The sequence below is a fragment of the Halichoerus grypus genome, chromosome 7 (genome assembly GCF_964656455.1).
Source record: "Halichoerus grypus chromosome 7, mHalGry1.hap1.1, whole genome shotgun sequence".
In the NCBI taxonomy this organism is placed as follows: Eukaryota; Metazoa; Chordata; class Mammalia; order Carnivora; family Phocidae; genus Halichoerus; species Halichoerus grypus.
The window spans coordinates 129,993,742-130,010,407 of NC_135718.1; the positions used below are offsets into that span (position 1 = coordinate 129,993,742).

Genomic DNA, 16,666 nt, shown 5'->3' on the forward strand with positions numbered 1-16,666 from the left:
AGTGCGCTCGAATCAGCCGTGGTTTGGAGGAGAGAGGGCAGGATGAGCAGACAATGGAACCAGGAATTACCGGACAGGCGCCCAGGGACACTGAGACTGTTTGTATCTCACCTCTGATGTGATAAAGCAGTCTCATGGGGCCCGGCTTTACACTCATACCCACTTCCTACCTTCGCTCATGTGAGCCTTGGGGTTGCAGGTGGGGCAGGAATTGTTACTCCCATTTTCGAGATGAGGAAATTGAAGCTCAGAAAGGGAAGAGCAGGGCGCCTGGGTGGCTCAGTGGTTAAGCATCTGCCTTCAGCTCAGGTCATAATCCCAGGGTCCTGGGATCAAGCCCCGCATCGGGCTCCCTGCTCAGCGGGGAGCCTGCTTCTCCCTCTATCCTTCCCCCCTTCTCATGATCTCTCGCTCTCTCACTCTCTCTCTCAAATAAATAAATAAAATCTTTTTTAAAAAAAGAAGAAGAAGGAGAAAAGCACGGGATTAAAAGGAGGAACCCAGGCTCTAGAGCTCACCTGTGACGCTAACAAATCCACATGTCTATCGGCACACTCCCACCCTCCCATCCCACCTCGCCAAAAGTCGGTTTTCCTTCCCCACGACAACCTCTTCAATTCTTCAGCCTGGCAGCCACAGTTTTAGGTGGAGGCAAGCAGGCTTGGATGTCTCTGGATGGCCCAGTGATGCTAATGAGGACCCAGGAACCAAGCAACATCAGAAAAATGACCTCACCACCAGAGGCCGGGATGCATTGAACAGGCTAATTGCAAGTATTAGGCTAATTAAAAGCAAATTGGCCCCTGCAATTATAGACTCAGGTTTTCAGGTAATGATGAGCCAGACGGGGTGGACATGGTGATGTCAGAGCTAAGAAGGGGCCTCACCTCCTCCATGGAGGGGGATCCTAGGCCCTGCAGGGGTAAAGCCTGAGCATCCATGAATGTTTATCAGATCTGCACTGAGGTGCCCAGCCTTATTTCCTGAATTCACACAGTCAGGACCAACCCTTAAGAGAGACTAAATAAATGGGGGAGGAGGATTTGATGGTCACCCTAAATACTATCAACCCTAAACACATTTCTTACCAACTGACCCCTCCTTGTCACATCTATCCAGAGTGGGCCCGGTTCCCGGGAGCCCTCTCTGCGCTTCCCAAAGTAGCGCTAGTTGATCTGATAAACTAATTCTGGGCTTGGTTCTGGTCTGATCTTTGAGTTAAAGCACTGCATTCTGATACACATTGTTTCAATGCACGCATCTAACAATAACTGACATTTGGATAATTATCTGCAGTTTACAAAGCACTTCCATATGTATATATATATTACTCTCCTGGCAATCAACTAGTTAAGTGGCTAGTGATACTAACCCCATTTTTCAGAACAGGAAACAAAAGTGCAAAGAGATTAAGGGACTTGCTACAAATCACACAGCTCTGCTAATTTGGACGAGGGTTTGAATCTATGTCTTCAAGTTCCAGATAGGCCTTCTTTCCACAACCCGCGAGGGCAGCGTACCCACTCAGTCTTATTATTAACACGCAGCCCAGAATTAGTTTATCAGATCAACTAGCGCTACTTTGGGAAGCGCAGAGAGGGCTCCCGGGAAGAGGGCACCCTGTGGATAGATGTGACAAGGAAGGGTCAGTAAGGACACACACAGCGGGGAGGGGGCTCCAGGGCAGAGTCCTGTGTGCAGAAGACACATGAGGAGCCAAATCCCCTTCATCCAGGCACCTGCCAGAAGTCCCCAGAAGTGTGACATTCCAGGGGATCATGTTCTGTACTGGTGGGACCGCACCACGTGCGTGAGGCTCCAGGAAAGCCTGAGAAAGGAATTGGGGCCATTGGAGGAATAGGGGCATTTAGCCCAGGACAGGAGACCTGGGGGGCTTGGAGGGTGGAGATCATGATACCATCTTCAGATCTCTGTGCTTCTCACACACACCAACAACAGTAAAATAAGAGCAAACGCATGTGTCGATCTGCTCAGCGTGATTCTACCTGCTCTGTAGATGAGACCTCGCCTATCTCCACAAGAGGGGCATGAAATAGGTAACTTCATTATCCTCATCTTACAGGTGGAGAAACTGAGGCACGGAGAGATTTAAGTCACTATCAAGGTTGTATCACTGGTAGGTGATAGAGCCCAGATTCAACCCGAATTCCACCCCCCTTCATCCCCCATCCCCCAACCCCCATCACTGCCATCTTGACGACTGCACTAAACCTTAAATCTCACTCCTAATCAAACAAACACATTACAACAATGAAGCGATGGATGAAAGCAATGACAATGTTATAATGTTCAATGCTGATGCTCGTATAAGAAAACATGTTCTTGAACACAACTGCCAGGAATGTAAATTAGTAATTTCCAACAAAGAATTTGGCAAAATATGGCAAAATATTTTAAAACACAGCAATTCCTGTTGGTGGGAATGCAAACTGGGGCAGCCACTCTGGAAAACAGTATGGAAGTTCCTCAAAAAGTTATAAATAGAACTATCCAACCATCCAGCAATGGCACTACTGGGTATTTACCTAAAGAATACAAAAATACTGGGACGCCTGAGTGGCTCAGTCGGTTAAGCGTCTGCCTTCGGCTCAGGTCATGATCCCAGGGTTGTGGGATCGAGTCCCACATCGGGCTCCTTGCTCAGCAAGGAGCCTGCTTCTCCCTCTGCCTGCCTCTGTCTCTCTCTCTCTGATAAATAAATAAAATCTTAAAAAAAAAAAAAAAGAATACAAAAATACTAATTCAAAGGGATACGTGCACTCCTATGTTTAAAGCAGCATTCTCTACAGTAGCCAAGATATGGAAGCAGCCCAAGTGCCCATCCATAGATGAATGAATGGATAAAGAAGAGGTGGTGTGTATATATAATGGAATATTAGTCACAAGAAAGAATGAAGTCTTGCCATCTGTAAGGACATGGATGGAGCTAGAGAATATAATGCTAATGAAATAAGTCAGTCAGAGAAAGACAAATACCATATGATCTCACTTGTATGTGGAAGTTAAGAAACAAATCAAACGAGCAAAGGGGGGGAAAAAGAGAGAGAGAGAGACAAACCAAGAAACAGACTCTTAACTATAGAGAACAAACGGATGGTTACCAGAGGGGAGGTGGGTGGGGGATGGGGGAAACAGGTGGTGGGGATTAAGGAGGGCACTTGTGAGGAGCACCAGGAGATTAAAATAAAAACTTCCAAAAAAATAAAATAAAAAAACACAGCAATTCCATTTCTAGAAATGTAACCTAAGGAAAAAAAATCATTGATATGTGCAAAGATTCAGATATTTATATGTTCATTGCAGCATTGCTTATAAAAGCAAAAAGCTGGAAACAACTAGTTTAACAAGGGGGTCAATTAAATAAATAGAATAGATATATAATGAAACGCTAGGAAGCCACTTATGTAAGTGACAAAAATATATAGGGTCCAAAATGTTAATAGTACATATGTGTATTGTGATAATATAGTTACATGTCCACGCATGGATTCATAAAAACATATATGTATCAACATGGTAAAATTATATACCAAACCTCTGAGACAATTATGGGCAATTTTAATCTTTTCTCTATCTGTTTTTCAGTTTTTTTAAATGGCTATGTATTATTTTTCAACTCAGAATCGTAATTTTTAACGTATATACTCTATCGCATTAATTCTATGTCTTGGGATTTATCCTAAGGAAAGAATCCAAAACACAGAAAAGGCCTTTGCACACAAATGTTCATGTTGTGTTATTTGTAAAAGGAAAATAAGGGTAACAACCTAAATGTCCCAATACAAAACTGGTTACATAAAATACATTACATCCACACATTATTATATGCTATTTTAATATGAAGAAAACCATCTTTATCACCACGGGAAAGAGAGCTGACTGTTTTGTGCCGCTTCAAAGAATCAGAACCAAAGGGCAGGCCTTAGAAGTGGGCAGATTTTGATTCCATATAGAAGAATGTTCTAACCATGGAGCAGGCTGCCTGGTGGGGTAATGAGCTCCCCGTCGCTGGAGGCTGGGGCTCCCAGCAGGGAGGGAACAGAGGGCTCGTCTGGGCTTGGAGGGAGGCTGGACCAGACAGTCTCTGGGGGGCATCGGAAGGTGTGGGTGCTGAGCAGGAGCCCACCTGGACTGATCGACCGCCAAGGGAAGAACCCCACTCAGCCTGCCTCGAGGCCTTTCCGTCTCTGTTCCACATTGATTTCTAAATGTTTCCCAACCAAACCGTTCTTTCCTCTCTAAATGTTGTTTTTTTTTTTTAATTGCTTGGGGACTGGCCTGCTAAAGTCATCTCACTAATAACGCACTGGCTCCCAGACCACCTCAGCCCAGAGCTCAATCCACTGCACCAAACCTCTGGCAGCCAGAACCCCCGGCCCCCGCTGCTCAGCAAGCTCTCCCTGACGCCCAGCAGCAGTCCTCTTCCTCCTGACCCTCCCCTGGGGGACACATGGATCGGGTGCCTGCCAGGTGCCAAGCTCCGTGCCAATGTCTTCGGGGATCCTCGCTCCAGGCCAGCGAGGGGAGCGCTGAGGACCAGGACCTCGCTTCTTCACGCTGGCCTGGGCCCCCTCTCCGCTCAGCTCCCTCTTCCGCGCCCCGAGGCCACAGGCCGGGCCTGGACAGGCCACGATGTCCGCCTGGGAGCCAGGGCTGGGTGCCCCGCTCGCTGACTTCCTCGGTAATTACTTCATTTACACCGAGCAGGAAGAATCCGACTCAATAATCTAGGCAGACACGTTAAAAGTAATTATCTGTGTAATGCGTCCTGCACCGTCACCTTCCTGTGAAGATGGGAAAAAAGCTGAACCCGGCAAAAAAAATTTAAAAAAAAAGCCCCCATTGTCTCGAGCCTGTGCAGCGCCCGCCAGGATTAATTACACACCAGCGCTAACACAGTTATCACCTCGCCACTGATTGGAAAACCAAGGACTTTTAATAATTCATATCTGCAGCCCAGCACTCTGCGCCCTGTGAGCAGATACAGAGAGCTGCCTGTTTTCTGTAAGGTTGCCCAGCGGCGGGGCCAGGAGGCCTGCCCCGGCCCCTCCAGCCGCCCCCACCGGGAGATGGCTCCCAGCCTCGGGCCACTACCCGGTCCTTCCAGGAGCCAGCGCCCGCTGTGCCTCTATGGGACCTCCCTCCCACCTCCTCTCCACCACCGGGATCTGCTCATCTCCTGCCCGAGCTGAAATGCAGCTGCGCCGAGGTGGAAGGCCACAGAAAGCCTCCCTGGCTCCGTGCTCCCCCAGAGGGGCCTGGAAGCCAGGATTTGGGGGGGCTTTGTAAGGGGGGATGCCTACGATCTGGACAAGGCCATCTGGACAGCCGGCTCAGGCTGAGACATGCCCACAGGGCTCCCACCCCCAGGCATTCAGGAGACCCCCCCCCCCCAGGGAGCCAGCCACCCAAACTGCCAGACTGAGGGCAAGGGGTCTATAGGGGTAGGGGAAGAACTGCAAGCTCAGAAGACCCTCTCTGGCTCGGACTCTGACTCCAACTCCATCCCCTCCCACCACCTCCCCCTTTCTGCAGCCCTCCCCACCCCTGCACCCTCGGGCTAGCTCCCTCTGTCCTGCCTCTCCCGTCTCTGGCCTTCCCAGGCTCCAGCCCCCTCTCTTCCCTTCTCTGGCTGGCCTGTGGTCACAAAGAGCCTCTCTCTAGCCTCTTCTCTCTTCTCCCTCTGCCTTCCCATCTAACCCCCTCCCTACCCCCCCCCACCCCTCTCTGCCAACTCCCCCACCTTGCTGCTTTGCCCAGAACCTCACACAATAAGGCTGAGGCTCTGTTAGCTGCAGCCTGACCCCACCATTACGAACCCATCCCCTCAGGCCCCCAGGCCCACGTACCAGGCCTCAGCTCCTCAGGTGCTCCCCACTAAATCTGAGATCCCAGAGATCAGCTGCCCCAAGGAATTCAAGAGCCTCAGTGGCCCTGGGCCCCAACCTCAGACCCATAAAATACACATGCCGTGACCCCTCACCACATTGAGGGAGGTGAGTCCCTGGGGCTGACCCGAGCCTGACCCCTGGACCCCCCTCCATCTCTCCTTCTTGCTGGCCTTCAACTCACTTCTGGCAAGATTAGAGGCAGGGTGGGGCTGGCCTCTTTGCTCTAGCCAGGCTGGGGGGGCCCAGCTAGACCCTAGGAGGCTGGCAGCCCCAAAGCTGGCCTCACCCAAGAGATGCAATTCAAATGTAATAAATTCCAACAACATCAGCCCTTACCGGGGATTCTAGAGGCGGGGGTGGGGGCACAGAGCGGGTTATAATTAGCATTCTCAGCATCCATGATCCCCAAGTAAGGCTGCCAAGAATGAGGGATGGGGAAGGCAGTGGCCCCGCAGTGTCAGCAGCCCGGACTCACACGGCTGCCAGGCCGACCAGAGAGAGCACAGCCTTCCTCCTCCCGCCTCCTCTATACGATGCATCAGGACAGACTCACCGGCTTCAGAGGTGTGAGCCCCGCGGTGAAACGCTAGAACTCTCCGCGCCCCGAGGCACCCCTCCCCCAGCTCCGGCCAGCTGGGGTCCTCCTCCCCCGCCCCTCAGGGCCCCCTTCTGAAGAGCGGGGCTCTGGATCTGATCCGGTCTAATCAGTCATCTCTCCGGCTGGCAGGTCCCTGGCGCGGGGAGAGGATGCTGTTGTGGTGACTGCAGGATCCAGCATCTTTCCCAGGCAGAAGCAGCTGGGCATGCTCCATGGGCTCCCGCGGGGATTTCAGGGCCACGTGACTCTCCCTCCCCAAGCTGTCACTTAGGATCAGGAGTAAATAGTCCCTGGAAAGGTTTAACTCCATCCACACCGGCGACAAGCTGCTAACCACCCATGCTTCCCGCCCAGGAGAGGATGGAGTACTTGGGCACAGCCTTCCTGGCCTTCCACCACCAGGAAGAGCTGCCCCCCACCAAAGGGGATCTGGGGCCACCTTCCTCCATGTAAGCTGCAGTTTGCTGTTCTCCCACTAGAGTGCAGGGAACCAGAAGGTGCCCAGGGGTCTGGCATCATGGGGGCTCAGCACACCTGCCTGTGGGCGCCTTTCGTCTCTGCGGCTCTCCACCCAAGAGACGGGCACATCTCTGGGTGTCAGGAGGGCTTGGTAGGGGCCCTAGCACCTTCACATCCCCTCCCCCAGCACAAGGAATTGCAAAAAATAACGTGTGCAGCTGGTTGGAACCCATGACAAGGTGCCAGGACCTCCTAGGTCTCCAGCCCAAATTGGTCTCCGGTGACCTTGGGCAAGGATATGCCCGCCGAGCCAGGGGGTATCAGTGTTTGTTCAGAGGCAGAAGGGAGGGCTTCGGACAATAGGATTGTAGCCCCATCTTAAGGGATCTCTCTCGCAATCTCTATCTCTCTTTCTCTGGCTCAGTTTCCTTCTCTTGACATTTCTGTGGATGCTGGAACAATAACAGATTCTCTGTGACAATGGGTAAGTGCAAGGGGAAGGCTGAGTTTCATAACCAGGATCAGAAAGATGGAAAGAAGATGGAATATTCCCACTTGAACTTCCGGGCAGGCTCGTGGGGTCTCAGTCCCACCTGCTCCTGAGACCCAGAAGTTGTAGAGCAAACCAGAGGAGCTCGGGGCTCACTTCTGAATACAGAAATAGTTCAAGAAGCAGGAGCTAGATGAAGGGCATCTGCAATGACTCACCGACCTGACTATTATATCTTTTTTGAATATTTATTATTACAACAACTTGATTTCAAAAATGAAGCTTCTCTTCACTCCAATGCACTATTTATCTTTCTCTGTGGGTCTCTTTCAGTGTGATCTGAGTATAAGCATCATTTAACCAATGGGAGTCTTTTTCTTTAAAAAGAAAGGAGCACAAGCTTCCTTTCCAGGGTCCAGGAAGAACCCTGTTAGTGGGGAGGGGGGTCATTACAGGGATCCGATCCACACCCCAGTCCCACACACCCCAGAGAGAGCTCCCACAAGGCCTGTCCTTCCAACCCCAGAGTAGGCCAGGCCAGAGCTGAGAATCTCAGGTTAGAGCAGTATGCACCTGCCTGCAACTCTGGCGGGGAGGGAAATCCCTAAGTCCCTGCCCCACCACTCCCCCAGCCCAGCTGAGATGCTGAGTTCCTCGGCTGTGAGAAAGGCACTCAGCTGAAGGGGCAGAGAAATCCTGGGTACAGGCCTAGTGCCAGGCAGGACCGATTAAGCCCAACCCACCCGCCCTGGCTCTCTAGGACTTGGCAAGTCGGCCCACGGCAGGCAGGGGGAGAGCCGGCTTCCAGCCAAACAAAGATGAGGGGCTCCGGGGGCGTCTCTGGCCTTGAGGAGCCAATAGAGTAAAGCAGGGCTGGGGCCAGAGATTACAGCATCCAGGGGGAGACAGGCAGGGTAGGGAAGGGGATGAGGACCCCAGTCCCCAACCCCCACAATCCTCGGGCAGCTGAAAAAGGCAGGAGACGGACAGAAGGGCCTGCTGGGAGGGTTTCCTCTCTGGCAGACAGAGGGCAAGGGCTGCAGACAGATCCTCTGAGTTGGCCCTGCGGATGGATGCCTCTGGGCGATCTGGGCGGCCCTGGGGGCGTGAGAGACCAGAGGTAGGACGGCTGTTGGAGCAGTGCCTTTGTTTTGGGGAGCCGGGTGAGGGAGACATTGCAGCAGGAGGGTCTTAGAGTTCCAGCAAGGGTGGGTAAAGAGAAGCAGAGAAAAGAAACTTCCTTCACCAAACATACATTCTCTCTCTTGCGAGCCCAGCAGAGGAGAAGCAAGACTTTTGTGACACTCAGGTGGAGAGGGCGTGAGGAGGAGGCGTGAGGGAAGAAAGCACCCTTAGAATCCATGCTCTCGGGGCTCAAAGGGGAAAGTCCAAAACTCTGAGTCACAACCAGTCTCTAAACACCCGGGCCACCCTGCCTTTTGAATGTCATCACAGTCCAGGCGGCCATGAAACTGATGGACTTGTTGCCCCTCAGACATGTCTTACCCATTCCTCACCCCGGCCATGTCCACACCCCCCGCCCTCTGTCAGAGTGAACCAACTGGGGAGAGAAAAGGGAGCCCCCTGTGGTGAGCTATCTTTGAGGGCCTACTGAGTTCCGACCCCAGCTCTACCCCTTACCAACCGAGCGACTTGGAACAAGTTATTTGGCTGTTGGGCCTCAGTTTATTGCATCTGCAAAATGGGGTTTCCTTCCCCTGAGCCTCATTCCTTGGAGACAGAATTGGCAAACTCAGCAGCCGGCTGCTTTAGCAGGAAGCAGGGGAGGAGCCAGGGGCCAGAGAAAATCAGGAATGGGTGTAACGTACCCAGATCTCTAAGCGTCTGAAAGAAGTCTACCAGACCCACAGTGGATGAGATGTGGCGGAGGATGGTGGAGATGGCCCTGGAGCGGCCGCGGGTCACCCCTGAGCAAAGGCTTCGAGGCCTTCCTGGGGCCGATCCTGTGTGCTTTGGCGCCCTCTACTGGATCGATGTGGTACACGCACACAGGCTTGCCGCGGTTTCCCCCACATTTTAACCCGGCTTTTTCTCTTCTCTCTGCACCACCTGCCTGTAAGAGACACCCTAAAAACCGCAGGCATGCTTGAGCCATGACATCGTGGGCATCATGAGAATCACCTCCCAAACACCGTGAGGGGAAGGCCTTCCCGACACACGGTGATCATATTCGTCTGATCCTGGGCAAGTGTCAACGTTGGCTCATTGAAATTTGAGAAGGGAAAAGAAATAGCTTCTCCAGTTGTCTGTGTATCTGACTTTTATTGTTAGCTCTCGGGATCCACGTCCGGGGTCCTCAGAGTTTCTAACTCACCCACCAACCCAATGTCACAAGCCTTTGTAGGGAATGGATCATGTAGGGAACCGTGAAAATGAGTGGGCCAGAGTCCTTCCTTCCTTCCCTCCCTCCCTTCCTCATGCAGTCAGGGTTTCTGGAACAATCCACCCCCCGCCCCATTCTGAGCACAGCACCAAGGCAGCTGTGGCGTTAAGCTAGGCGCCCAGGCTGCGAAATCAGGCAGACATGGGGCTGAGTCCCAGCTTCGCTTCCTACAAGCTTCATGACACTGAACACATTTTTTTACTCAGTTTTAAGTCTCAGTTTTCTCCTGCCTTGTTAAAACAGTCAGGGATGACACAGCAGCTCCCTCATAATGCTGTGGTGGGGACCGAGTGAGACCATGTAGTGAAGCTCAGCTCTCGGAGAGGCCCCTGCCGCTCCGGACGCATGGGGCAGCCACCGAGTCTGGGAACAGACGTGAAAGCATAATAGCTTGTTGACATTTCGTTGCAATACGTCATGAAATGATATTGTCTATGTTTCCAGACTTTACGGCCACCCTATGTCTCCCCTGCCCTGGATGAGTTTTCAAACTAGACCCCTAGTTCTCCAACTGGGGTGGCTGGACGAGCGGCATCAACATCCCCTGCGGGCCTGCTAGTAATGCACATTCTCAGACCTTCTGAACCAGGAACTCTAGGGATGGGGCCAAACGATCTGTTTTAACAAGCCCTCCAGGTGATTTCAGTGCACCCTCAAGTCTGTGAACCACCAATCTAGGGAAAATGACACACATGTAAACAATCACAATACAGGTGGGCTTCCCTAAAGGCGTGATGTCATGGGCAGAGTTTTAAAGGAAAAGCAAGTGTTCACAGGTGGACACAAGCCCTGTGAGAGCAGAGATTAGCACTTGCAAAGGCTGGGAGGCACAGAAGGGAGGTGTGTGTTGAGGGAACCACAAATGATCTGGTCTGGCAAACTGGGGAGTATGGGAGGTGAAGCTAGAGAAAGAAGGCAGGAAGCCAGATTATGAAGGCCTTTCAAGTGCCTGAGTAAGGAATTCAGATTTTTTCCTGTAACTGATGGGAAGCACAAAAGGTTTTTAATGCAGAATGATGTGACCAGATTTGCATTGTAGAGAACAAGCATTCTGGCAGCAGTCTGGCCTGGAGGCAGGGAGATCAGTTGGGAAGCTGCTAGAATGATCCAGGTGAGAGCCCATGTGGGCAGGAACTCAGGCTGCGGCCATGGGGTGAGATATTTCGGAGGAGAACCGACAGGCAATGGGGCGCCAGCCTGTATCTGAGGGTTCTGCTCTGGTGGCACTTCTGAGAAAGATGGAATCGGTGTTGGTGAGGAAGAGGGGACGAGTTCAGGACCGGGCACACGGAGCCAGGGCAGCTCAGGATGCTCCAGGCTGGCAGCTGGAACAGGAGTCAGCCATGCCTCTGTTGTTTATCCCCCAACATCTCCCATTATTTATTCCAGCAAATATCTTAGATTCCTATCATGCGCCAGCAAGGTTCTAGGACATGGTGGAACACGAAATAGCCAGAATCTGCTCTCAGCACTGACGTGGCAGTGGGGGGACACCAGCAATAAATAAGCAAATACAGAAACAGCAAACTTCTGGCTACCTGGCAGGTGGTATGAAGAAAAGTAAGAGGGTCTGGGGGTGCCAGGCTGGCTCAGTGGAGCATGAGACTCTTGATCTCTGGGTTGTGAGTTTGAGCTCCACACTGGGCATAGAATTTACTTAAAAAAAAAAAAGTAAGAGGGTCTAAGGAGGAGCAGAGTGGGGCAGGGAATGGGGTATCAGGAAGGGTCACTCTGACAAGGTAACACTTGAGCTAAATGATACATAGGTGCCAGATACACAAAAACAGGAGGAAAGTGCTCCCAGGCAGAAGGAACAGCACATGCAAAGGTCCTGAGGTAAGAATGAATTTGGCACAATGGAGGGAAAGAAAGATGAAAATCGCCATAGCCGGCCAGTTACGGGAGAGGAGGTCAGAGAGGGTCAGGGCCAGGCTACAGCAGGCGGCATGTGTTCAGGGCCAGAGGAGAGGGGGTAATACAGGTGCAAGTACCTAGTAGATGGTCTCACGCACCAGATGCACATAAGGAGTATGCAGATGGTATCATCAAGGAGAAAAGAGGAAATAAATCTTAACTGCAGCAAGGATTTCGGTTCAATTTCAGGGAAAGCTCAGGCCATAGGCGTCATGTCATATCTGAACAATCTCCAAAGCAGAGAATTTGTCCATTGTGTTTAACAGGGGCGCCTGGGTGGCTCAATCGGTTAAGTGTCTGTCTTGGGCGAGTCCCGCATCGGGCTCCCTGCTCAGTGGGGAGCCTGCTTCTCCTTCTCCCTCTGTCCCTCCCTCTGCTTGTGCTCTCTCTCTCTTTCTGTCGAATAAAGAAATAAAACCTTTAAAAAAAAAAAAGAATATGGTTAACAGCCAAGCTGGCGTAAGTGCTGGCTGGTCTCAAGGCAGGGGATGGAAGGATGAGCTCTCCTGACGGAGGAAAAGATTTGCAAGGAGAGCAGGAGGGGAAAGAGGTGAGGAGGGCCCTCCGTCCGTGGCTGGGCCGGGGATTCCTCCGGCGGTGCCCGCTCCCCAGCTGTCTGCACAGCCACGCTCTCCCAGCCTGTAGACTCCGAGGCCGGACCAGGCACAGGCCTGTGCACGCCGAGCCTCGCCCGTGGGAACTAAGCCAGGACCCAGCCTGCCTGGGAGATGGAGAGAGCCGGGCCGATGCCGAGGGCAATGAGTCCGGTCGGGTGGACGTGGACCACCCCAGCCCGAAGAGTTACCTTCTGCTTCCAAGGTCACCTCCGGGACACCTTCCCCAGGTGCGCAGTCAGCTGCTGAGAGCACCAGCTACCCCGGCCCACGGAGCAGCGTGATCAACCTCCAGAGAAAAACAGAGCACCGCACACACGCCTGCCACCTCCAGGATCACACATGCCCCAGCCAGGAGAGCAGGAGAGATGGGGTGGGCCTGGCCACCTCCCGGCCTACCTGTCTGTGCACCCTCGCTAACACCTTCCCTCCACCTGGCTCCACTTCCAGCCCCTTTGGCCATCCTGGTGCTCGGGCTCCTTCCTCTGAGCCTTTGTCCCACGTGGGTCTAAAGCAGCCTCTTTCCTTTATTTGCTGAGCTATATCCCCCCCCCTTTTCCACCCAGCCCAACACTCCCCTCACCCACTCCAACCCGGAAAACTTCCCATGACCGACAACGGCTCTCCCAGACCAGCAGAAACACACACCCAGCTTTCTCTGCCACGTTCAGAAGCCTGGAGGCCTCCTGGCCATTCACAGACCACCCCCCAAGGCCTTCAGTGCCCGAGCAGACCCTCTAAGCACCTGCCTCCCAATGCAGCCATCACGGACAAGGACAACAGTAGGCCCAACAGTCAGACCAGAAAGAAACTGCATCTTACTCACTTGATGAAATACACAGCTCCTTCCTGGGTAGAATCCAACTCCCAGCCCTTGGGCAATCCTGTGAGGAAGCAAAATCACATCAGGACTCTCTCTTCTCAGCCCCACAAACCCGATTTGCACACAGGAGGGATGGGGCGGGGAGAACTAGGAAAAATTCACAGACAAGCCAACAGTGCTCAAGCCAACCATGTCACCTTTTTGGTCCATTATTCCTATCCGTCTGATTCCAGCAAATAATAAGAGCGATGGCAGTGAATGGGACGCCCCCTGTCTGTGAGCAGCGAAGTCACCAAGTGGATCATTGCCTTGCACAGTTTGCTCATTCATTGGACGAGCTTTTCTTGAGCGTCTCCTCTGGGCCAGGCCCTGCGCCAGCCCCGGGGATGGTTGCCCGGGCAGGGCGCTCAGGGTCATCCCACAGCCCCCTCCCCTCACATCACAGAAGCACAAGGGGGAGCCAAGGTGGGTCACTGGCCCCAGGCCTCACCGGGGATCAGACCAGGACTCAAGCCTGCAAACCCCAGCCCAAATTATCACCTCTAGCTTCTGCTGCTTCCAGATAAGATGCTGAGGACTTAGGAAATCAGTCCAGGGAAAATGGAGAGACTTTAAAAAGAATTTTTTTTAATTGACGTATAATTGACACATGACATTATATTAGTCTCAGGTGTACAGGGTAATGATTTGTTATTTGGATACATTGAGAAATGATCACCACAAGGCTAGTTACCGTCCATCACCATACATAGTGACAATTTTTTTTCTGGTGATGAGAACTTTTAGGATTTACTCTTTTGGCAACTTTCAAGTATGCGCCTTCAGTATTATTGACTACGGTCACCGTGCTGTACGTTATATATCTATTTATTTTATAATTGGAAGTTTGTACCTCTTGACCTCCTCCACCCATTTGGCTCCCCATCAGCTCCCCTCTCCTCCAGGAACCACCATTCGGCTCCATTATTGATGAGTTTGGTTGGGTTTGTTCATTTGCTTTGCTGTTTAGATTCCACATAAACGTGAAATCCTATGGTATTTGTCTTTCTTGTTTCACCTAGCACAGTTTTCTCCAGGTCCATCCTTGCCGTCACAAATGGCAAGATTTCATTCTTTTTTATGGCTGAGTAGTATTCCATCGGATACATCTACCACATCTTTACCCATTCCTTCATCAGTGGACACTCAGGTTGTTCCCATGTCATGACTATTGTCAATAATGCTACAATGAACAGGGGTGCATATATCTCTTTGAATTATTGTTCTTGCTGTCTTAGAATAAATACCTAGCAGGGGAATTGCTGGGTCATAGGGCAGTTCTGTTTTATTTTCTGAGGAGCCTCCACACTGTTCTCCACATTGGCTGTCCCAGTTTGCATTCCCACCAACAGTGCAAGGGAGTTCCTCTTTCTGCCCCTCCTCGCCAACGCTTGTTATTTCTAGTCTTTTTGATAAGAGCTATTCTAACAGCTGTGCTGTAATATATCATTTGGTTTTGACTGCACTTTCCTGATGATTAGTGATGTTAAGCATCTTTTTTATGTGCCTATTGGCCACCTATATGTCTTCTTTGGAAAGATGTCTATTCAGGTCTTCTGCCCCCTTTTTGATCAGATAGTTTTTTATTTTGGGTTTTTTGTTTGTTTGCTTTTTGGTGTTTTTTTGTTTTTTGTTTTATTGAGCTGTAGGAGTTCTTTATATATTTTGGATAGGAACCCCTTGTCAGATATATGATTTGCAAATATTTTCTCCCATTCTGTAGGTTGCCTTTTCATTTTGTTGATGGTTTCCTTTGCTGTGCAGAAACTTTTTAGTTTCATGCAGTCCCACTTGTTTATTTTTGCTTTTGTTGCCGTTGCTTTTAGAGTCAGATCCAAAAAATCATCACTGAGACCAATGTCAAGGAGTTTATTGCCTGTGTTTTCTTCTAGGAATTTTACGGTTTCAGGTCTTACATTCAAATCTTTAATCCATTTTGAGTTAATTTTTGTGTATGACGTACAATAGTGGTCTAGTTCCATTCTTTCGCATGTAGCTGTCCAATCTTCCCAACACCATTTAAAGAGACTGTCCTTTCTCCATTGCATATTCTTGCCTCATTTGTCATAAACTAATTGACCATATATGCTTAGGTTTATTTCTGGGAGTCCTTGAAATAAATACCATTTGATCATGGTAAATGGTCCTATTAATGTATTGTTGAATTCAGTTTGCTAATATTTTGTTGAGAATTTTTGCGTCTATGTTCATCAGGAATATTGGCCCGTCATTTTCATTTTTCATGGTGTCTTTGTCTGGATTTGTTATCAGGGTAATGCTGGCCTTGTAAAATGAATTTGGAAGCAATCCCTCCTCTTCAATTTCTTAGAAGAGTTTGAGAAAGATAGGTATTAAATCTTTGAATGTTTGGTAGAATTTACCAATGAAGCCATCTGGTCCTGGGTTTTTGTTGGGAGGTTTTTGATTACTGATTTAATCTTCTTACCAGTAATCACTGTATTCACATTTACTATTTCTTCGTGATTCAGTCTTAGAAGATGGCACGTTTGTAGAAATTAAGCCATTCCTTCTAGGTTGTGTAATTTGTTAGCATATAATTGTTCATTATATGTCTTACGATCCTTTGTATTTCTGTGGTGTCGGTTGTAACTTCTCTTTTATTTCTGAATTTATTTATTTGAGCCCTCTTTTTCTTGGTGAGTCTAGCTAAAGGTTTATCAATGTTGTTTATCTTTTCAAATAACCAGCTCTGAGTTCATCTTTTCTATTGTTTTTCCAGTCTTTCCAGTCTCCGTTTCATTGATTTCCACTCTGAGCTTTGTTATTTCCTTCCCTTCTGCTAACTTTGGGCTTCGTTTGTTATTCTTTCTTCAGTTCCTTTAGGTGTAAAGTTGGATTGGTTATTTGAGATTTTCTTGTTTCTTGAGGTAGGTCCGTATTGCTATGAACTTTCCTCTTGGAGCTGTTTTTTGCTGCACTACATAGATTTTGCTATGTCGTATTTCTGTTTTCATTTGTCTCAAGGTATTTTTTTCATTTCTCCTTTGATTTCTTTGTTGACCTATTGGTTGGTCGGTAACACATTGTTTAGTCTCCAAATATTTATGATTTTTCCAGTGTTCTTCTTGTAACTGATTTTTAGTTTCATACCATTGTGGTCAGAAAAGACATTGACATTATTTCAATCTTCTTAAATGTACTGAGACTTGTTTTGTGTCTTAACATATGATCACCCCTGGAGCGTGTTCCATGTGCACTGGAGAAGAGTGTGTATCCTGCTAGTTTGAGGTGGAATATTGGGTATATACCTATCAAGTTCATTTGGTCTGATTTAAGTCCTATGTTTCCTTATTGATTTTCTGTCTGACTGCTCTATAAAAACATTTTTTAATAGCACCCCTGAAAAAAATTATCCATGGAAATGCTCAGAGTGGAGAATTGCAGACTCACAG

The 16,666-nt window shown here is 49.8% G+C and overlaps 1 protein-coding gene across 14 annotated transcripts in view; it reads right to left on the reverse strand.

The window, feature by feature from the left end:
- Nucleotides 1-16,666, reverse strand: part of PLEKHA6 (pleckstrin homology domain containing A6) — a 139,511-nt gene that overhangs the window by 114,861 nt on the left and 7,984 nt on the right. For 12 of the 14 annotated variants that reach the window (XM_036075870.2, XM_036075874.2, XM_078078289.1 and 9 more), the window contains exon 3: nt 13,218-13,275. The gene's annotated coding sequence lies outside the window, so the exon portion shown is untranslated. Of the gene's footprint in view, nt 1-6,465; nt 6,890-13,217; nt 13,276-16,666 lie in introns of those variants that run through there. The other 2 variants (XM_036075887.2, XM_036075882.2) reach the window with 2 other exon arrangements.